This window comes from Peromyscus californicus, unplaced genomic scaffold, assembly GCF_007827085.1.
Source record: "Peromyscus californicus insignis strain IS unplaced genomic scaffold, ASM782708v3 Scaffold_5__1_contigs__length_169319896, whole genome shotgun sequence".
NCBI classification, from domain to species: domain Eukaryota; kingdom Metazoa; phylum Chordata; class Mammalia; order Rodentia; family Cricetidae; genus Peromyscus; species Peromyscus californicus.
In genome coordinates, this window is record NW_026294573.1 from 151,043,626 (window position 1) to 151,066,633 (window position 23,008).

The 23,008-nt window shown below is 38.4% G+C and overlaps 1 long non-coding RNA gene across 1 annotated transcript; it reads left to right on the plus strand.

The window, feature by feature from the left end:
• The first annotated feature begins 1,563 nt into the window (after positions 1–1,563).
• On the plus strand, positions 1,564–22,171 carry LOC128097338 (uncharacterized). Its single transcript, XR_008213840.1, has 5 exons — positions 1,564–1,863; positions 3,906–4,089; positions 4,995–5,153; positions 5,276–5,432; positions 20,391–22,171. It is a non-coding gene; the product is annotated as an uncharacterized LOC128097338 (long non-coding RNA).
• Positions 22,172–23,008: the final 837 nt, after the last annotated feature.

The window sequence follows — 23,008 nt, forward strand, 5'->3', positions numbered from 1 at the left end:
TCAGCGCTAGGCTGGGGGAAGCTACCATCCACTGGTTTTTTTTAATATTTTTTTGATTTAGTTAGACTATAATTCAAGCATGTCACTTGAACACTTACCCTTAACAAGTTGAATTACTAAACTTGGTTATGTGTGTGTCTTTCTGTCTTGGACTGTATGGTTTTGTCTGGGTAAGTAATCTACACTTTTTTAACCCACCTCAAGGTCTCTCTCCTTGGGGAAATATTCCTTACCTTTCAGGAACAGTGGACAATTCCATTGCTTCATGTATCTGACTCATAAAGAGATCTTTTTAACTGCTTGCAGTCCAACATTTTAAAATGAAGGTCAATAATTTAGGACAAAACCATTAAGGTGACTCTGTTGATTATAGGACAGAAATACCTAAAAGGATGACTCTTGGGTTCCATTTGTCAATAAACAAAATGAATTATCATCCAAATTTTGTTCTGAAACATTTCATAATGTGGGGTAATGATCTTTTCAAGCAGAAAGACTCTTATTATGTAGAAACCCTGAAGAATTCTCTTGACAGAAGCTTGCATTCATCCCTAGTCAGTAAAATTTCAATGAGCCCAAGTCATGACAAGTACTATCAACACCCTCCCTGCACATATATTGCAGTGAAGTAGCAATACTTGAAACCATAAAGGAAGCTTATTCTGTGACTCAAACAGGAAACTAATAATTGCCTTTTTCTATCTAAAAAATTCTAATTACAGACTCATTGGCATCATGATACAACAATAATTTCTGTCTTAGTATTTCTAATGAACAGAAGGAAGTAATAAAAGTTATGGCAGTGCTGAAATTTTTAGTGCCTCAAAGGCAGTTTCAAGTCCAAAGCAACCAGAAAAATGACTTCTTAGAAGAAAATTTTGTAGAAAAAGCTGTGCAGTTCTACTTTAACTTTTGAAAGCTAGAAATCATTTGAAAAGGGAATTTGATAGAAAATTAAGAATACAGGTATCTCAGAACGAGAACGACAGTAGACAGGCTAAAGTGGACAAGGGAGAGCCCAGGAAGCCTCAGCCCTTCACTGAGAACTACAGGAAACGAAGGAATGCTGAGAAACAGTCTTCCCTAGGGAAGAGCTCACCAATTGACTGATATCAAATGGTCAGCCCTGAATCATGTATACGATTAACACATATAGACTGAGCTAATTATATTTAGGAATATATATCTATATATATACACATATATATGTGTGAAATATATATAAATGAAATTTATATCATTATAAATGTGTAAGAAATATATACATATAATTTACATATGTATGTATACTTATATACATGTACATATATGAGAAAAGGCAATGAAATTGAAAGATAGGAGGAGAGGTGTATGGGAGGGTTTTGAAAGATGAAAGAGAAATAATGCAATTATATTGTAATCTCAAAAAAAAGAATTTATATAAAACAAAGAAAAGTACAAGTAGTTGGAAAGAATTATTTTAATTATGCTTTAGATATTTGGTTATATTAGTTATGAATCCTAACATCTAAGGAGGAGAGAGTTATTTTTGTCCCTACATGAGCCTTTTTATTTTTCTGCAGTTTAAGACTTTTGTTATTCAATTGATATCACACCCTCTCCTCCTAAGACTCATTACTATTTCAGAAGAGGAGCTGAAAAGACTGTAAGAGCCAGAAGCAGCAGAGGACAAGGAAAGAGAGTTCACTGAACACAGCAAGGGGCTGCTCATGTGAGCTGGCAGCAGTTGAGAGACCCAGGGAGAACTGTGCAGGCCCAAGCCAGACAAGGGTCCGGCATGGAGAAGGAAGGTGGCCACGAAGTCCCAGTCCTGTCTAGGAGTTATTGGTGACTGACAGCTGCTGGGAGGAGATGTGGCCTCTGGTAGGTCAATCATGCTGCAGCAGAAGGTGACATATTCAAAAATATATGGGTGGCACAAACTGAATTTGATGGGTTTTCTTTTCTTTTCTTTTTTTTTTTTTTTTTTTTTTTTTGGTTTTTCGAGACAGGGTTTCTCTGTGTAGTTTTGATGCCTGTCCTGGATCTCGCTCTGTAGCCCAGGTTGGCCTCGAACTCACATAGATCCGCCTGGCTCTGCCTCCTCAGTGCTGGGATTAAAAGCGTGTGCCACCACCACGGCTTGATGGATTTTTCTTTTTAAAGAGGACAGAATTGGGTGGGCAAGAGGTAGATCTGGGAAGAGTTGGGGAGGAGGGTGAATATGATTAAAACATATTCTATGAAATTCTCAAAGAATTAATAAAAATGAGAAAAAAGAAACCAGTACAAGAAAAAATATTTAAAATTGATAAACATTTCTGATTGTGAAAATTTTGGTAGAATAAAAGGAACTTATTTGAAACTTATTTTAAAGAAAAATACCTCTTCACATTTCCTATCTTATATTGGGGTCACATAATGTGATAAATGCATAGCTCTACTGTAGGTAAAATGCTGATTGATAAACTACATTAAAATTAAGAAGGGTGTCTTAGCTACTGTTCTATTGTTGTGATGAAGTGCATGATCAAGGTAACAGAGAAGGAAGCATTTAATTGGGGATTTGCTTACAGTTCCACAAAAGTAATCCATGAGCATCGCAGTGGGAATAAGGCAGCAAACAGACGGGCAGGCCTGATGTCGGAGCAGGAGCTGAGAGCTCATATCTGAACTATAAGTTGCAGACAGAAGGAGAGACTGGGCCTGGCATGGATGTGTGAAACCTTGAAGCCCACCCCCCAGTGACATACCTTCTCCAACAAGAACACCCCTTCTAATCCTTCCTAAACAATCCACCAAATAGGAACTAAGCATCTAAACATACGGCCTAGAGGGGCCATTCTTGAATAAACTATCACAAAGACCAGTAAAAGTAGACTATAATTAGGTAAAATACTTATATTCTTGCCCTGAAAATGGAAAAACTGCAGTGTTTCCCCAAGTCACTACAGAAAACAGACAATTCAGTAGGAAAAGGGGCAAAAAGACATGAACTGATATTCTACACAAAACATATGGGTCTAAATATATAGAAAGCTGCTAAGCCCCATTAAGTATCAGAGAAATTAAATGATGCACAGAGCTATAAATCTACAAGAGTAGCTCAGTTAAAGCACTGAAGACTGGAGCTGAAGAGAGATGGTTCAGCTATTAGGATTGTGCACTGCTCTTGCGGAGGACCTGAGTTCTGTTCCTAGTACCAATCTCATGAGGCTCACAGCAGCACCTGTGGCTGCAGCTCCAGGGGATCCTGCTGCCTCTTGTGGCCTCCTTTGGTTCCTGCACTCACATATTCACATGCACAGAACTACACACACACACACACACACACACACACACACGCGCACACACACACACACACACACACACACAACACCAAAGACTTCTAACATCAGGTAGCAATATTAACAGAACATCTAGAATGCCCATTTATTATTGGAATATAAATTTGTATAGCCACTTTGGGAAACCCATTGGTAATATTGGGTGTAGCTGTAGTTTTCTTTTTATAATTTCTTAAATTCTTTATTTTTATGGTTACGGGTGTTTTGCCTGCACATGTGTCTATACACCTTGTGTATGTAGTGCCCCCAGAAGCCAGAAGAGGGCTATGAGGGCATGAGTGCTGAGAATCAAACTCTGGTTCTCTGGATGAGCAGATAGTGTTCGTAACAGCTGAGCTGTTTCTCCAGTCCATAGTTTTCTTTTTAAGCACTTCGGTGTCGATAAAGGTGAATCATCTATAGCCCAGGTGTGGTTAATCGTTATTTCAAGGTTTCCAACCAGGAGCTTACACTAAAACAGCAGTAAGTTCAAGTTTGAAAGGTACTCACTGGAATTCTCCTCTCCAAAGGCAGCAAGCACTTCAAAAAGTGAAACGCTTCCTGACAAAAAGGAATAGTGGAATTATTTTTCATTGACAGGATGGGTGATGGTTGAGAAACGTGGCTGCCTGGATGTGTTCCTTAGCCACCTCCCCTCATCACTGTGGCACGGAATAGATGAGTCCGGCAGCTCAACAGCATGAAGCACTGCCTTAGAAGAAGAGCGGGGGTCCCATTTCTCTTCCTGATGGAGAACGTTAGAACGTTAGAATGGATCCAGGAGGTCAGTTTTTATGTCACTGTACTTCATTTTTGAGGTATTGTAGATGCCCAAAATGACAGAGAAAGATATCTCAGTATCCAGCAGAGTGGGTTTTACCATTTGTAGCACAGACTGACAAGCCCTGCTTTCACTGTAGTGTGCTACCCACCACTGCTCTGTACTTCAGAATATAATGTGAAGTGTGGTTAGCTCCAATCCCCATGAGCTCAGAAAGTGAGACAGACACCTTGATTACAATCAGTTACAGCCAACACAGGGATTGCCATGCAATGAAATTGGCCCACAAAGAAGGAGACTGTTGATCTGAGCCACAGTGTAGGTCCAAGAATATACGAGGACTAGCACTGCTTATGAACAAGGAGAGTGACATCTTGTTCAAACCAAGAATGCAGGATGTCAGGAGCATCCCAGCTCTGAAATGTATAAAGGAGTTCTGCAGTCATCACAAACTGTATTCAATCCTGTCACAGCTACAAATCACAGTCCCTCCAGTTTCTAGCTATTCTATTCAATAACATTAACTAGCTTGTCCATACTGGAGCCTGTTCACCCACACAACAGAGGTATAAATAGTACCCTTTTGCAGCTATTCTAAAGATTAAATAAGTTAAATATATACAAACCACATAGAACAAAGTGTGATACATGGTAATAAATCAAAACATCATACCAGGCAGTGTTTATAGATTGTATGAATTTGCTAGAACTGCTGTGATGAAGCGCTGTGCACTCAGTGGTTATCACCATAGAAACCTATGTCCTTACACTGCCAGAGTCAGAGATTAATGTATTGGCATGCTTAGCTTCTTCTTGGACTCTCCTCTCTTGTTCTGGTTGGAAGACAGCCTCTTTCTCTCTTAGTCCTCATGTAATTATCCTTCTGTCTAATTTTCTCTTCCTATAAGGATTCATCCTGTTGATCTCATTCTCCTTGAATCCCCTCATCAGAGACCCCAGCTCCAAACATAGTCACATTCAGAGACTTGAGAGAATAGAATTTCTGCATGTGAATTTTGACAGAACATGATTCAGCTGATCCAAAACACACTGGAGACATTGGCAGGGTACGTTGCTTGGCAGTATGAAAGGTTTATATTTTTTGCTTTATTTTGGTTAGATTTGTTTTAAGCAATCCATCTAAAATCAGAACCTGATGACTTGTTCCTCCTGGCATGCTCTCTTGCAGCACCACTCCTTCAAGGCTGAATCCAAGAAGAGGGAGTAGATGGCGGCAGTGTGGGGGTGTAAGAATTGGATCAGCCCAGGATGATGAAGAGGGCAAAAAGAAAGAGCTTTCAAATAAAAGATACTGTCTTCTTCAGCTGCAGTCTGCACTTTCAAAGGTGACTTGCTGATTTTGACTCTGTAAATGGGGTTTCTGGATTACTCAGGTGTGTCAGCAGGACATAGATAAAGCCACAATAATTTCATTTTAATTAAATACTATAGTTTTGGGAGATGGATCATCAGTAACATGTATGCTGTGAAAGCATGAGGATCTGAATACAGACCTCCAGCACCTACATCAAAATCCAGGCACGGCAACATATACCTGTAATCATAGCAGTGAGATGGATCTGTGGGGTTTGCTGACCAGCCAAATCAGTGATCTCCTTTGATTTTGGTTCAAAGAGAGACTCAAAACAATAAGGTAACCAATGATTGAGGAAGACATCCAACACCAACCTCTAGCCTCCACAGATGCACTGTATGCACACAAAGTACACCCACACACCCGTGTGTATACACACACCATTCTACGTACGAATATATTATATTGCTATATTTGTAAAAAGCTTTCCAATTGCTTCAAGTTTGGGTTTTTGTCTTGGAAATGATAGAGAGATGGCAGATGTTTCTAAATTAAACTCTAACTTTTGAGAATTATAGTCTTAGAAATACAGGGCCAGAAGTAACAGGCAAAGAAAACGATGACAAAAAAAGCATAGCATGGCCCAGTACACTCACAGTAGAGCAAAGAAACATGGAAGATAAAAGAACAGCTCGATTAAGGGTTGAGGCAGGGTTGAGGGTTGTTGCTCATGGAATGAAAGTTAGGAAATGACATCATTGTCCAAGATGGAGAACTTGGGCAGAGAAGCACACTTGTAAACACAGCCTATCTAACAGACCTGGAGTCATTTTTAGACAAGATCGTCTTTAGTGACCTATGAGACAACCCCGTGCTGACAGTCAAGGCTTCATTGGACATGGGATTGGAGCTCAATGCATGTGGGGGGGCATATTTGGAAGATCATTACCTTTTTATTATTAATCTAGGAAGTGGTCATTCAAACCAGGAGAATTAAAAAAAAAAAAACAAAAAGGACAAGACCAGAAACTCAAACTGAAGTAAAGCGGTGAGTAAAGCAGGGGGCAGGGCAGTGATGGCGCATGGTGAGGGGAAAGGCTGTGGATGTTGTCAAGGTGACAGACGAGGCGCAGCTTAGACCCATCAAGAGAAGCTAGGTGACTCCTACCAGGCACACCTGTTGTCCTTCCTTGTCGATTTCTGAATGAGCACCAAGGATTATTTTCTTTCAGGCTTTTGATGCAGTTTTGGTGTTTTGGTGGTGGTACTTAAGCCATGTGGGATCTGCAGCCTGACTACTGAACTTCAATATCCATCCTACTACCTACTAGACAAGTTACCTTGTACTAATAATGAAACTCCCACTTGCTTCCATTTTCACATTCATGAAATGGGAATGATAGTGCCAGGAAGATGAGTTTGTTTGTAGAAAACAAAAGACGACATGTACACCACCCAGTAAGTTAGTTGTCACTAATATGGAACTGAGGCACTGTTTTAGTCTAAAGTATACCTCACAAGGAGGGCCCAGGGAGACTCCACTGAATTATTATAATCAACTGAGTAGATGTATCTTATTTCTTTTTTAAGTGTTTTCTATATGAAATCTATCTCAAGAGTTTTATTTGGCATCATCTATCTCTCAAGAGTTTTATTTGGCATCATCTATCATATTTCTATCACTCAATTAAGCCAGTAGAGAAAGATAACTAAATAAAAATAAAACCAAGGAAGAATAATCTAATACAAAAGTCTCTGCATATATATCTCTTAATAATTAGGAGCAAAGGGACCTTTCCAGGTACCAGATTAGACATCTTGCATGGCTTCATCTCTGAAGAAACACTAGTATTATAGAAACTTGTTTCTGTATTACTGTGGAATGTTCTCATTATAAATCAATCACTGATGTCCAAAGCAAACATTGTAAATTATTTATTTCACATGAATTTCCCGCTCCTACAAAATAAAAAGTAAGAATCTCAGTCCACATGGAAACAGTGGCTCATTGATGCACCTAAGAGACCCTGCATTCATCCACATCCAGCTTTTTGACTGGATTTCAGCATTGCCAAACAGACATATCAGGTGAAATAAAGGACTTGTATATTTTGTCCCCTTCTACATATACAAAGCAAGAGCATGGATAGTTGGGGATGATCGAATCAGGACACAGGAGGGTGAGAATAGAACCCAGCTGGCTTTAACCCTCATTCTTCTCCCCTGAGCATGGTTGACCAGGATGTCATTGCAGAGTGAGAAGATCCTGTGTTCTTTTAGCAGCTTATTTCCTCAGTCTTTCGGCAGTGGGAATTGGTAGTTTTAACCCTCTGCCTGCACCTGTCACTTAACCCACCTTTCATGTTTGCTTTGTATCCTCTTTACATTTTCTCTTGCTGATAATTACGGTTTATTTGACGAGTAACTGGAATATGGAATTGTTTGTAGGAACAAACAACATTAAACTCTCATACTAATAGATCACATTTCTCAAATTTTATCTGAATTCTACAAGAAATTCAACCTGCTCCAGAGTTCTAGAGAACGGGATGAAGCAAAGCAGGCTGAATATGGATCCAACAACCTTTAAGGAGTTGACTGCTGTCACATATCTGAGTCAGTTCCAAGTAGGGATAATGATGATCCCTGATCAGGAAGGATGAAAGGTGCATATAAGAATGAGTGAAATTATCTGAGTCTGGTAAATGTCAGGACAAGACTGAGTCATAACATTCTCACAGAAGCCATTGTGTCAGCTCGGCAGGGCTCAGGTGCAAAGAATATTTCAGCTAACTGGCAGCAGCTGTTTGTCTCAAGCTCCTCTTTCCTAACCAGTTTAAGCATCTTTTAGAGAGGATTAAAATTCATGAACTGAATCTATGGGATCATATTGCTAATGACATTAAATTCAGAGGTCATTATTTATTTCAGATTCTTGGTGTTGGTGATGGGCCAGCCTGACACCATCTTAAGATTAGAAGCCATCGCCGGGCGGTGGTGGCGCACGCCTTTAATCCCAGCACTCGGGAGGCAGAGCCAGGCAGATTTCTGTGAGTTCGAGGCCAGCCTGGGCTACCAAGTGAGTCCCAGGAAAGGCGCAAAGCTACACAGAGAAACCCTGTCTCGAAAAACCAAAAAAAAAAAAAAAAAAAAAAAAAAAAAGATTAGAAGCCATCATATTACAAGGTCAAAATAGTTCATTCCTGTTTTCTGCAAAATTCAGGTTTGACCATGTCTTGGCCCATTTTCTGGAATTTGACATGTTCCACATCCTATACTCTGATGACACCCTGACTTCTGCCCTGATAAAATGTTCTGCCAAATAATTTTGAGATGTACAACCCAGTTCCTAGGTAACCAAAAATCCCCCAACCCTTGGAAATTCCCTATTCTTGTGGGTGTTTTTTAAAGCTATATAAACCTCACGTTTCCTGTGTTTATGGCTGTTGTCTCAAACCCTGCTTTAAGGAGACAGCACTGTCTGACAAACACCAATGCTTGCTTAATTTGTCTAAAAATTTGAATGATATTCTTTACCCTCATTTGGTGGAATTAACAGTTGGATGTAAAGCTATTCAAGTCTTCTGTGGTCTATAGTTTAATGATGATCTTTAATTCATAAGACAATCTGATTAAAAAGTCACATTTTTTCAATTAAAACCGTGAAAGCATTAATTTAGCAAAGATTATATATTTTTTGTTTCATCTAGTGGTTTTAGGAAAGATTTATTTTTGAGAAGTATTTTTATTGAAAAATTAATAGTTTGCCCTTTACATCTAAAAGATGAGAAAAGACAATCAAACCCTATAATAAACATCTGAGTTTTTTCTCTGCCTAGTCTTATTATTTGTTATAACTAAATATGGCAAAAAAATTCTTAGAATTAAGAAACATGTGTTTATAATCCTCCCTGTACTACAAATAGGTAAATCCATAAAAGTAGAACATTGATAGAGCAAATAATTATCATTGCTGGGATGGATCAAACATAGAAGATATACAAGTAAAAAGGCTGTAAAAAAATTACTCATTAATTTGAGTGTGTGTAAGACAGGGAAGGCACATGAGAACAGAATGAATGGGAGAGTCGGTAAGCCCTTCCCTTGTTGTTAAAGATAGAACATTTAGTTAGTCCCTACAATGTTACCTGAGTCCAACTAAGACCGTATGAACTAAATTATATTGTTAGCCAGCCTGGCTTGTGTAGAATGATTCATAGTTGACAAAACCAATTTAGAATGGGAGAGCAACAAATGAGCCATAAATGCCAGATGAAGGAGACCTAGCTTTGAGCTTCCTTGCATACAAGTCTCATGGAAGCCAAGCCTAACAGTAGTTTTGTAACATTCTAGGGTCCTGTGAGACAGATGGCATCTCACATGCAGGAACAGCAGCTGGATTTGCCTAATTGTGGGTAGCACCATGCACTGGACTGTACTTTCATGAGATATTGTCTCCTGCAAGCTGTGTAGGTTGCAGCATCAACTGCTGTGTGGGTTTTTTTATATATAACACATCACTTGGTGGTGCCCTCCCACAAAACTGTGGCTTGTAGATGATTTGAGAGTAAACTGATTCCCACTGGAGTGTTGGGCAGCCTTTTATGTATGGATATTTGGTAAAACTTCAGAAGACACTTTGTCTCTCCCTGTGTCCCCTCCCACAACCTGCTCCTACCTTCCCCTCCCAACTTAATGCTCCCATTAGAGCTCACTCCTTCCAACCATATCTGTCTATTCTATTTCCCTTTCCTAACATGAACTCTCTATTTCCCCTAGTGCCCTAGTCTGTACCTACCCTCTGTGGTTCTATGGATTGTAGCTTGCTTATTGTTGACTTAACAGCTAATATCTACAAATAAGAGATTACATACCATATTTGCCTTTCTGGATCTGAGATACCTCACTCTTTTCTAGTTCTATTCATTTACCTGTTGTGGTGGTTTGAGAAAGTGGCTCCCAATGTGGCACTATTGGAGATGTGATCTTGTGGAGTAGGTGTGGGCTTGTTGTAGGAAGTGTGTCACTGTGGAGGCTGGCTTTGAAGTCTCATATACGCTCACGCCATCCCAGAGTCTCAGTTAACTTTTGTTGCCTTTGGATCAAATTGTAAGGACTCCTAGCTCTAGCACCATGTCTGCCTACATACTGCTTTGCTTCCCACCATGATGGTAATGAACTAAAGGTCTGAATTGAAAGTGAGCCACCACACTTGAATGTTTTCCTTTATAAGAGTTGCCATGGTCATGGTGTCTCTTCACAGCAATAGAAACCCACACTAAGACAAAAGTTGGTACCAGGAGTTGGGCATTGCTATGAGAGTCCTGACCATGCTTTTGTTTAGAGGAGTTTGGACTTTCAGGGTTTGGGTTAGGAAAGCAGTGGAACGATCTAAGCACTGCTTAGGGGGACATCCTAGTAGAAGCATACAGGACGGTGGTGCTATGAGTGATTCGAACTGTGGAAGGGCTGGCTCAAGAGGTTTCAGAGGAGAACTGTAGTTTGTTGTCTAGAAATCATTCTTGTGATGTTTTAGTGAAGAAAGTGGCTGTGTTTTGTCAGTGTCTGAAAAGTGTGCCTAAGGCTAAAGTAAAGAGTTTTGGATTAATTTCATTGGCAGAGGAAATCTCAAAACAGCCTAGTACAGACTCTGCTGTGTGGTTACTGGTGTTCACTCTAATGAAGACATATAATAAAAAGGAGCAAGCTGAGCAAGGAAAAATATTTGAGGAGAAAAAGAGTACCAGGAAGTGGAATGGAGCTAAGACTTCTGTTCAAGAAGATAAACAGATTAAGAATTGGAATAAAAGGAGTGATGACCAGAGGGCAAGATCCTACCCAGCTAAGTTTCCAACTTGTGGAAAGGAATTTAAAAAATCTTAGAGCCAGGTGTGGTGGTACACCCCTTTCATCTCAGCACTCCAGAGGCAGAGGATGGTGGACCTCTGAGTTTGAGGCCAGCCTTGTCTACAGAGCAAATCCAGAATAGCCAAGCTCACGCAGTTAAGGAAATCATAGAAAACAGAAAGCTAGTGAAGATGTAATTGAACAATGGAGTCATGTTTCAGCTCCAGAAAGCAGCAGAATTTGGCAGCTTTGGCCACATGGTTCTAGCTTTAGAATCAAGGATAGAAAAAGAAGGGGCTATGAAATTTGCCTCCTCAACTAGGGAAAGCCACTGAGATCAGGCATATGTCAGGGGTGTCCCTCAATGGAGGCCTAGAGAGGACATTGTGTGAAGCTGTGAAGTTGAAGCCCAGATTGCCTTGGAGAACCCAAGATGTTGGAGATGCCAGAGTCATGGGATACCAGCTGAGGAAAGCTGCTAACAAGGAGAAAGAGAAAGAAGTTTGTTGCAGTCAACAAAGCTGAATGGAATTGGAAATCTGAAGAGTGTTTTGATATCAGACATGGAGATACAGAGTTTGAAATTCACCCAGCTGCTTTTCAGTCTTGCTTTGTTCCAGTATTTCCTCACTATCCTCCCTTCCCTACTTTTTGGAATGGTAATATATATCCTGTATTGGAATATATATGTTGGAAGTATTTGATCTGCCTTTTTATTTTGATTTTATAAGAGATTACAGCTAAGAGACTGCATAAGTCTCAGAAGAGACTTTGACCTTTAGACATTTAAATAAATTTGAGACTGTTATAGACTATGGAGACTTTTGAAGTTGGACTGAATGCATTTTTTTCCTTATGATATGGCTACAAACCTTTGAAGTCCAGGGAATGGAATGTGATAATTTGAATGAAAATGGCCCCCAAAGGATGTGGCACTATTGGAGGTGTGAACTTGTTTTAGTAGGTGTGGGCTTGTAGGAACTATGTCACTGTGGAGGTGGGCTTTGAGGTCTCATACATGCTCAAATCATGCCTTGAGTCTCAGTTCACTTTCTATTGCCTTTGGATCAAGATGTAAGAACTCTCAGGTCTAGCACCATGTCTGCCTGTATGCTGCCTTGCTTCTTGCCATAGCAGTAATGGACTGAACTTCTGAACTGAAAGTGAGCCATCACAATTGAATGTTTTCCTTTATAAGAGTTGCAAGGGTCATGGTATCTTTTCACAGCAATAGAAACCTAACTAAGACACTTGCAAATTTCATTGGATCATTTTTAAAAAGATTCAGTAATACTCCATTGTATAAATGTACCATATTTTATTTATCCATTTTTCTGTTGAGGGACATCTAAGTTGTTTCCAATTTCTAGCTATTATGAATAGAGCAGCAGTGAACACGGTTGAGCAAGTGTCTATGTCCTAGGATGAAGTGGCCCTTAGGAATAAGCCCAAGGGTGGTATAGCTGGATGTTTATGTAGATTGATTCCCATCTTCCCGCGGAAATGCCACACTGATTTTATAGTGGTTGTGTATGTTTATACTTCCCCCAGCAATGGATGAATGTTCCTCTTACTCCACATCCTTGCCAGCATGAACTGTCACTTGTTTTATTGATTTTGGCCATTCTGACTTGTATAATATAGAATCCCAAAGTAGTTTTAATATGAAGTTCCCTGGTGGCTAAGGATATTGAACATTTCTGTAAGTGCTTCTCGGCCATTTCAGAGTCCTCTGTTGAGAATTCTCTGTTTAGATCTGTACCCCATATTTTAATTGGATTATTTGTTTTCTTGATGTCTAGTTTCTTTATATATTTTGGATATTAATCTCTATCAGGTGTGTAGTTGGTGAAAATCTTTTTCCATTCTGTAGGCTACCACTTTGTCTGAATAACAGTGTACTTGCCTTGCAAAAGCTTTTCAGTTTCATGAGATCCCATTTGTTATGTGTTGATCTTAGTGCCTATGCTAACAATTCAGAAAGTCTTCTCCTGTGCCCATGAGTTCAAGGCTATTCCCATTTCCTCTTCTATTGTGTTCAGTGTATCTGGTTTGATGTTGATGTCTTTGATCCATTTGGAACGGAATTTTGTCCAGGGAGACAAGTAAAGATCTTATATTCTTCTACATGCAGCTATCTAGTTTGACCAGCACCATTTGTTAAAGATGCTATCCTTTTTCCAGTGTGTACTTCTGACCTCTTCATCAAAAACCAGGTTTCCCTAGGTGTGTGGATTTGTGTCTTAGTCTTCAATTTGATTCCATTGACCAATTCCATTGATCAACATGTCTGTTTTTGTGCCAGTACCATGTTTTTTTTTATTACTATAGCTTTGTAATATAACATGAAATTAGGGATGATGATATTTCCAGCAGTTCTTTTATTATACAGAATTGTTTCATTATACAGAATTGTTTCACACACACACACACTTCCATAAGAAAATTGTTTTTTCAAGATCTGTGAAGAATTGTGTTGGAATTTTTAAGAGAAATGCATTGAATCTGTAGATTGATTTTGGTATGTTGGCCATTTTTACTATTTCAGTCTTACTGATCTATGAGCATAGGAGATTTTTCCATCTTCTGATATTTTCTTCAATGTCTTTCTTCAATGACTCTAAGTTTTTAGTCATACAACTTTTCACTTGCTTGATTAGAGTTACACAAAGATATTGTGTATTATTTTAAGCTATTGTAAAAGGTGCTGTTTCCCTGATTTCATTCTCAGTCCTTGTGCCATTTGTATATGGGAAAGCTACTAATTTTTGTAAGATAATTTTTTTATACAGCTACTTTGCAGAACATGTTTATCAGATGTAGGAGTTTCCTGGTGGAATTACTCAGGTGTTTGATGTATAACATAATATCACTTATAAATAAAACGCATTGACTCCTCCCTTTCCAATTTATATTCCTTTGATCTCCTTCAAATGTCTTATTGCTTTAACTAAGACTTCAAGTACTATATTGAATAGATATGGAGAGAGTAGACAAGCTTGTCTTGTTCCTGATTTTAGTGGAATTGCTTTGAGTTTCTCTCCACTTGAGTTGATGATGGCTATGGGCTTGTGGTGAACTTCTTTATTGTGTTGAGATAAAAACTCATATGAGCTTACAGAAACAGCATACCCAGGGCCTTCATGAGTCTGCACCAGGTCCTCTGCACTTACATAGCTTACAGTTTAGTGGATTTTTGTGGAATTCCTGATGTGCAAATAAGTGGGTCTGTGATTCTTGTGCCTTCTCTTGGGTACTTGTCCCTCCGTTGGTTTGTCTTGTCCCCCACCAATGTGATAGTTTTTGTTTTATCTTACTATATTTTATTTTGTTTTATTAAAAAAAAAACAAAACAAATGAATGAATGAATTACAACTTAACCACTAGGTAAAAGGTTCACAACTGAACTGTCATTTGTACTTGCTGGAAGAGGGAAAATCAGTTTTCTCTAATTAATGATACTGGGTATGTCAGTCCCCCAGGGCAGGCCTCATGTTCAAGAGTAGTTGACTCTATGGTATTGGTATGCTTTTATTTAGTGAGAATTTGGTGGAGTTTTTTTGTGATGTTTTATTTTGATTTCTTGTTTGGGGGTGTTGTATTGCTGTATTGGGTTTTTGTTTGTGTTTTAAGAACCTTAAAGTTGGGTAGGAAGGGAGGGGAAGAGGATAAGAAAGGACTTGCATGACCAAGCAGATGGAAATAGAGAATCTACCTCAGGAAAAGCAGTTACATCTGGTTTAGGCTTGAGGTTTTTGGGGTTTTTTTTGGTTTTATTTTTATGTACCTGGCTATAAGGGTATTATTTGTATGGTTTTTGCTAGTGTGCTAACTGCTGCTTTAATGGCTTGTCAGGAAGGTTTGTCAGAATTTGCTACTTATTAAGTTTTTAGACTCGAGTTTTATTTATTTATTTTTTTAGGATCGACAAATAACAAGCAAAACAACAAAAAGAGCTATGTGATTCATGCAGGGTAAAACAATGTAGAATGTTTTTTTAATTTTTGATTTAGAAAATTATCAATTAACTTTACCTGGCAATCAATAAATAGAACAATTTTTCTCCAAAAATGCTTACTTTCTACTTCTGGTCTGTATATTTTCTATTATGGAATTTCTTGTAATGTTTACTCAGTTTGAACATCAATGCAAAAGACTAAATAAAGATGTAGGTGTTAAAAGATTTGGGGGTGGCCTAGTAGGGAGGAAGGTTTAAAAGTTATTTTGCTTTTAGACAAGCAATTGGTTCCACATTTGTTAAAGCTTTTTGGATGGAGTCCTGCAACAGCTTTCCTGCAATAGATTTGTTCCTGTAAAGTTGTGTATAAATCAATTTTTATAAATTGATTCATATTTTGAATGCACTGAAAGCTTGCTATTTAGAGAAACCCTGCACTAAGTCCTCTTGTAACATAAAGAATTTATTTTGTGAAATGGAAGAGAGAAGTTTATTTAAAGATATGTCTATATAACCAGCTATCTAAAGAAACTCTATCTAGATGTTTGACTTATTTTTAAAGCAGCCTAGCACTGGGGTCAACAGAAATTCTAATGGCTGAGGGCTTTGTGATCAAATTGCTTTTTTCTAGACCATGTAAAGCAGTCTTTACACTAAGTACAGGTCCAGAGGATTCTTGTTCTCATTTTTGCTTTAATTTGAGCATCTCACACTGGTGGGTGGATAGGGAATCAATGAGATCACTTTATGTTCCCTAGCAGCAGGCATGAAGATGCCCAGAAAGTTAGGAACATTGATGGAGATCCAGCACTAAACTAATGTCAGCCATCAAAACAAACCTATGATCTAATAGAGGGTGTTATATATGTTTAGAGAGTGAAGAAACTGAAGCAGTGAAGGATTAAGTGTATTCCAAGGATACTTCATTAGTAATGGACTGAATTGAGGCTTGATCAGCAGCAGTTTGACTCCAGGTCCTTTAATAACCTTACCCCATAGCCTTGTAGACATGGATGGATAGACAGATGGGTAGATGGTTGGTTAGATATAAGAGTGAATGGATAGAGATAAGAATATAAAATGTTTAAGTGCTCATGAATAGCATGAAATTCTATGAATCATTGCAGCTAATGTTTTTATGTTAAGATGCTGCTAAGATAAATTTGGGACATGTATCATTGGTTTTCATTTTCAAGAGGCCAAATATTTGCCACACATAATTGAATGCAAGTTTAGAAGGAATATTAATAGTAATCTTAAAGTCTAGAAGCCCTCATTAGTTATCCTTTGTAGTGCACAAGGGGTCTTCTTCTGGGAAATTTTATATCAGGCTTCACCATTATCTTCCCTTGTAAAAATCAAACATTTAACAATACCTCTCCACATTTTTATAGGAAAACAGTCAGTTTTGGAATAGCTATGTTTTTCAGTTTTCCACAGTTGGTACAATATCTATGTAATAGCTTTTCTAGCATACTCATTTCATCTCTTCACCTCTCTAGCTAGAGGAGTGTTGGAGTTTTAGACAAAATAAAAGTAAAAATAACAGATTTCAGCACCAAGTAGTCCTAATACTGTATATAAGCCTAATACTGTTTATAAGGAACCTTATCTACTGTGTGGAAATACACACATATTGGTTCTGCTATTCAGAACAGAGTCTCAACACTCCCCACAAACGATTGGTACTTACCATTTTTATGATAGTTGTTCCTTTAATTAATATTTCAATTTTCCACTGTAAGGCAGCATTTGGTGTTCCATCCTGCCGTGTTTGCTCTAAGAGTTGATTACTCAGCAGATGATTCATGAAGGGGTAAAGACACAGATTATTCTCTAGGAACCCTTAAGTCCAGGAAAGAAGCCTGGGAAACTTAAATAATTTCTGTGTATCTTCCAAGTATGAGAAAAAAAGTCACAGGAAAAAAATCTGTACTATATACACTGTTAGCTCAGAAGCCAATAGAAAAAGAAACTTGTTTCTATATCCTTTAAATTTTTAAACTAAATGCAAATTATTATTTGAATGCAGCTAGGATTCTAATGAATATGTATTTAAAGATTCTATCTTGATTGAAATATTAACTAGCTTAAGCTTCTCATCTTATTTGCTCTTATTCAATTCTATTTCTATTGGATTCTGGTTGTCTCAGCAGGGGATGGAGGCAATATTTGTAGAAATTTCAGAACTTGGAAGGAAGTTCATAAAAATAATCTAGTGTTTTATATTTCTTTTCACAACCCTCTAAACATCATTAATGATTTGAAAGTGTTCTGCTAGCAGAACAGGAATATGAAGACCCACTCATCCTCCTGTGCAGCCTGCACAAACAATGAATGCAAGTTTCCTGACTAAACAAACATGCTTCCGACTTCCTGCTCTTTTGGAAGGAAGATGCCAAACGTAGGAGGCAGCCATGAATTCAGGCCACTGAAGCAGTCTCTTTCAATGTGCTGCTAGTCATATTTCAAAGAACATTTTGTAATCATCGTTGACAGCTGCCTTCCAGAAGGGAAACAATGAAACATTTAAAAACACTAGCCTTTGGAAGCAAACTGCAACAGCTTAACACTAGTGAAGAGGTTCATGGTCCTTGGCTGTCTACCACCATGTGAACAGAGGGGAAGCTGCCACTCTGCTCAGGACCAAATATTTTATAAACTCCTTTACAAAACCTAGGGCTTGTTTCTACTAACATGGGCAGGACCATATGTTTAATGTGTCCTCCTGGCAGCTATTAAATGATTGATAATTACTTCTTCACTCAAGATGAATGCTTTTATCTATAATTTTCTTTTATTTGAATGCATAGAAGTCATTGGTGTTCAGTTTTTATTAAACTTCATGTTACATTTGCTGAAGATGCTCACTTCACTTAAAACTCTGTCTTCTTTACTTACCAACTTATCACCATGTCCAGAAGCAGTATGGCTGACTTCATGATTCGGTGTCTGTGTATTCTTGAACTATCACCTCAATATCTAATGTGCTGATTCATGCATAAATCGCTTAGCCATTCTGCTATTAATATTTATATGACTTCTTTGTTCACCATCATATTAGTTTCATTTATCCTTTTGACAAAATGCCTGACAGAGACCACTTCAGGGAAGGACTGATTCTGGCTGCAGTCAGTCCCAGTGGGAACGATGCACTGAGGGGATAATGTGTAGCTATGGCTTCAGGAATGTGGAGCTGCTTGCTCACATGTTAGCACCTGAGTTAGCAAGAAAGGAGGAATGAAGTTACTTGATTCACATTTTCTTTTTCTTTCTTTTCCTCTGTTCATTCAGTCTCAGATCCCAGTCATGGGATGGTGCTACCCGTATTCAAAATGGATTATATTCCTTCAGTTAATTCTCTCTGGAAATGCCCTCACAGACATGCCCAAAAGTTTACCTCCCTAATACCCTAGGTATTAAATAAATCATTCAAATTAACTATTATATCCTGATTCTAGTTTAGGGGTAAAGACATACATTACACCTCCTGGGATTCTTCGCAATATGTGTAATATGTTTCAAATTTTTAAATGCATTAAGGAAGGCTAACAAGCACAACCCGGTGGCATACACATGCCATGCAAGTCCTCAGGAGGCTGAGGGAGGAGGATCTGTACTGTGAGGCCAGCCCAGGCTACAAAGTGACACATTATCACAAAACAATTAATAAAACAATTTAAAATCCTAAATCCTACTTTTATAGGTAGTACAGGCTTGATACAGAATTTCTAGTAAAATGTTACAAAGCTCTAGTTTCATCAAATAAAGGACTGAAATACCAAATCATAACATGTTGATTTTTTTCTTCTTCACATGTTATATTTGTAAGGCGAAAACAAACAAGATATTGGTACACGGATATAAGTCTAAATTAAATGTAAAAGCTGGGGAAAATACTAATAGTTATATTGATAAATATTTTTAGTGGTTAAGCCCAATTGCCCACCTAATGAGAATAGAGTCATCGGGAGATGGGCCCCTGAACACGCCTGTTAGGGATTATCTTGATTAAAGTAATTATGGTGGGAAACCTTTCCTACTGCAGGTAGCACCAGGCCCTGGGGTGGGAACCTGGACTGTATCAAAAGAAAGACGTCATGGGCAAAGAACAAACATTCACAGCTCTATGCTTCTTGTCTGTGGATGCAACATAATCCTGCGCCCCTGATGCTGGGAGTCCCTCAGCATGACAGATTGTAGCCTAAAACCTAAAATACAACCAAACAACAAAACAAACAAACAAACAAAAATGCTTTCTCCCTTAAACTGCTTTACTGTTTAGTATTTTAGTACTTAATAGTTTATCACAGAACCAGGAAAGTGCCTAAGACAGAAAGTTGACGCAAAACAGTGGCGTTATTGCTCTGGTAAAGCCGGTCGCGTGTGTCTCAGGGCTTTAGAACAGATTTGAGGGGAATGTGGAAGAGTTTGGATCTTGAGGCAATAAAAGCCTTGAGTGCTATAAGCAGAGAGCAGTGGGTTGTTCTTCTAGGAGCATAGAGATGAAAGCGCAACAGAAACTGGGCCTGCGCAGACCTGACCCATGAGGTTCCAGAAGGGAGCACCGACTGGCTGCGGAACTGCACTGGGGCACATTTAGGTGACATTATAGCAAAAGGTCTGGCCTTATTCTACCCATGTCCTGAGAACCCTGGTGAAGTTGAATTGAAGATAATGGACAAATTTGTTTGACAGAGGAAAATTTCAAGACAGGAAAGTATTTAATATGTTTAATGGCAACTGGTTAATTCACTTTCCAGGTCCATGGTGAAAAAAGAGCAAAACATGGGCAAAAAGATTTTAAGAAAATGTGCAGTTTTGTAAGAAAAGTGGTGTGCTCAAGTTTAAAATTGCAGAAAGGGTGTGCATATGGCAAAGCATTTGTAATTGCTAAAGAGAAAATTCAGTTTCTCCACTGGAACAATAGAAAAATTGCCCGAAAGACAAGTTACACCCCCCCCCCAAAAGCTCCAACTGATAAAAGCACATTCATATTAAATGAGAAACTGTGGGCTAAGACTATTTCAAAAGATATTTCCTGCCATGAAATAACTTCCTATTAAAGTAATTTGTGTATTCAGCCATCAAGGCATATAAAAGCTACCACTATGATCCAAAGATGTATGTCTCCATCCCAAAACACTTGACAGCATTGTCCATTTTGTACTGTTTTTTTTTCAGGCATAAAAAATATAAGATCAGGGGAGTCACAGAGTCTTGACCCATGGTTTAGAAGAGTCACCAAGGCCAGGCAATGAGCAGCAGGGCCAGTGTTCCTGAAAGGAGGCCCTGAGAGGCAACTGCATGAAGGTGAGTATGAAGCCTAGGTTGCAATGGAGACCTCAGGATGTTAAAGATGTCAGGACCGTGGTACATTCACCAAAGATATTCCCAGGCATTGAATGGAGCTAGTCCAAGAGAGAGTCTACATATGCTGCGGACAGAAAAGCTGTAGGAAAAAGGCTAGAAGCTTTTTGCTACCCAGGCAATTTCATCATGAGACTCAGATGCAAGTTATGAAGATGCAGGATTTGGTGTTAGCTCTATTAGATTTTGGTCTTGCTTTGGTCTGATCTGTGATAATGTATTTTCTGAAAAATATCTTCCTTCAAAGAGACTGAAATTTTGCCAGACTTTGCAACCATAATAGTGACATGCCTTGAGATGACTGATGACTATACTCTTAATCTGTTCTGCTGTCCTGCTGTGTACTTGGCCTCTTTAAATTTAACCTGCATTAGAGAGAACAATGCAATCAACCCTACTATGCCTTGGATTTCCAATATTTTACAACCTAAGCTAAATGCATAGAGTTCACCTTAAACTGTGTATTTTTTTGTGTGTCCATAACCCAGAATAATTGCATTTTTGTATTATGAGATGAAGATGAGATTTTTGCAGGGGAGGATAGAAGATTATATGATTTAAAGTGATATAAGTGGGTATCAAGTTGATAAGGAGTGGAGTTGAGATAGTTAATCTCAAGCGTCAACTCCCTGAGGTATAGAATCACCTGGGAGACTGTCTCCAGTCATGCCTGGAGTTGGAAAGTCTGCCTGCTGTGGGTGGTACCATATGGGACTCTGGAATGTGTAAAAAGCAGAAAGTGACCTAAACACAAGCATCAATCTCTGCTTCTTGACCATTGATTTAATGTGACTAAATGCCTCAAGCTTCTACTTTTTTTGCTGTCTCACCATGTGGATGGAGCTTGGAACTGTGAACTAAAATAAACTTTCTCCCTTATGTTGCTTTTTTATCACAGGAGCAGGAGAAATAATTAAGACAGGAGCTAGCTGTCTCAGTTAGGGTTTCTATTGCTATGAAGAGACACCATAACCATGGCAACATTTAAAAACATTTAATTGGGATGGCTCACTTAATGGTTCAGTCCATTATCATCATGAAGAGGAGCATGGTGGTGTGCAGGCAGATGTGGTGCTGGAGATGAGAGTGCTATATCTTGTAGAGAATAGGAAGTTGACTGACTGTCACACTAAGGGAAGCTTGAGCAAAAGAGACCACAAAGCCCACCCCCACAGTTACACACTTCCTCCAACAAGTTCACACCTTCTAATAGTGCCTTTCCTTTTGGGGGCATTTTCTTTCAAACCACCACACTATGTTACAATTAAAAGAATTCTGAGGACAAATTCCACCAAACTAATAACCATTTATTAACAAAACGACCCCCATGTGAGCACGTAACTGATGCATCACTTAGAGAAATCCTATCTTTGCATAAATACACTGATCACCACCTTTCAGGATAAGCTTACCCATGTGCTGAGGTTCTGAGTAACATTAATTCAACTCTAGAGGAGAATGCTTTTTTCATTTGTCCAGGAGATACAGAAACATAGGACCAAGGGGACCCTGGACTTTTTTCATTACTCCATCCATAATTCCATCATTATTCCATGTAAATTTCATCATTTCTACCCATAAATAATAAATCCTCTTGGATATATTTCAATAAGTATATTTTAAGAGTTACTTAACTACTCTAAAAATGTTGGTTCCGGGCTAGGAATGTTGCTCACTAATGGAATACTTGCCTAGTATACACGAAACCTGAATTGATTCCTAATTAAAAAATTGTAAATACCAAAAATGGTACCCAGGATAAGCTAGAGCTTATTTATACACATGTGTGAGTGCATGTGCGTGCGCGCACACACACACACACAGAGGCTACAAAGAGCAGCAAACAGAACACCAAGTATGAAAGGAAGAATGGGTCAAGTAAGAATTGCCATCAACCAATACTCAGAACGTGTAAACCCAAGACTACCAGGAGATCATCTGATATAATATTTCTTTTGCATATAATTATATCTTCATTTTCAGTCAGATAAGAAAAGCATAAATTTCTTGTAACTTCCCTGACCTTTAGTTGTTTAGTATTTATTTACATGAACACTACCAGAATGACTTGTACATATTAGAAACAGTATTTTAGAATGATGTTGTATCTTTAGGTAAATGTATTTAAATAAGATTTTGATGCTTGTGATATTGTATGAGTTTGATAAAAGCAAAAGAATTGTGAGGATGAGTAACAATTCAAAAATCCATCAATCATTAATGTGGTTAGTGATGGAGATTGTTTCCTGTGGTTAAATAAAATAAAAATTGAAACTACTTATCTGGACAGTATGAGAATACTTATAACAATCCATCCCAATGTGTAGATTAAAGCCTGTCACTGTCTCAGTAATCCCATCTAAAACAAATATAGCCTAGGAACTTATCTAGTTAACACTGGATACATGAATTAAAATCATTTTGTACAAACT